This window comes from Manacus vitellinus, unplaced genomic scaffold (assembly GCF_001715985.3).
Source record: "Manacus vitellinus isolate BGI_N305 unplaced genomic scaffold, ASM171598v3 scaffold_74_pilon, whole genome shotgun sequence".
NCBI classification, from domain to species: Eukaryota; Metazoa; Chordata; class Aves; order Passeriformes; family Pipridae; genus Manacus; species Manacus vitellinus.
Window position 1 is genome coordinate 2,278,056 of NW_021940780.1, and position 1,110 is coordinate 2,279,165.

Sequence of the window (1,110 nt, forward strand, 5' to 3'; positions counted from 1 at the left end):
AAAGGAGGAGGGAAGACTTGAGTGGCTTGAGCAGAGCTGTGAGTGAGGAGCTGCCGGAGCCTTTCCCTGGCCCATTCCTTGCTCCAGGCAGTTGTTTCCCCTTCCCTGGGCTCTCCTGGTTGCATCAGCAGCTGGGGAAGCATCTGGGGAATGGATGAGCCACGTCACTGGCAGGGCTCAGCACGTCCTGCTCTCACCTCTTGGCCTCCCCCACCCCTGGGCTCTGCTGGTCCAGGGGCTCGTGGCCCTTTAAAGCTCCTGGCATTTTTTTTTCCAAGCTATTGAATCCCGGAGAAGGGAGGAGAATTCCTCGGTCCTGATGTAACCCTGAGCCAGAACCACGTGGGTTTGTGCCTGTTTGACAGTTCAGGGCTGCTGGATTGGGGTTGATCCGTTTTTCAGGAGCTCTTTGCTCGTGGCCACGGCGGATATTTTCCAGCCAGGCTCCGCTCCGGGCTCGGGGCCCTGCAGGGGCTGCTCTGTGCCCTCACTTTTAGGGCTCCACGTGTGAAATCCATTCCACCCCCGTGACTCATCTGCTGTCCCAAGTCCTGCCTCAGCTGGAGGAGGAACCAGAGAAGTGCTGCTGTCAGCACAGTGCAATCCCAGATTCCACACGGGCTCCCTGAAAACCCCAAAGTTTTCCCTCACAGGCTCCCGGTTTCCTGCTTTCCCCTAAATGATTCTCTCATTAAGATGGCCCTAAGAAAGCTGAGGTTGTTTTCACAGCAGCTGGGACTAAATTAAGGTCCCTGTGCTGCTGAAACCAGCACTGGGATGGACAAGTGCTTAAGTGATAAAGGAGATTTGTTAAATGGCTACTTATAAAATAAACTAAAGTTGGGTTTGGGTTTTTTTAATGAGAAGGAGCATCCTCTTAACAGGATGGAGGCTGGATTTACACAGGGTGGAGAGGTTTGTTTCATAAAATCCCAGAATGGTTTTGGGTTGGAAAGGACCTTAGGGGTCACCCAGTCCCACCTCCTGCCATGGGCAGGGACACCTTCCACTAGCCCAGGTTGCTCCAACCTGTCCTTGGACACTTCCAGGGATGGGATATCCTCTGGGAAACCCATTCCGGGGCCTCACCACCCTTCCTTCCCAATATCC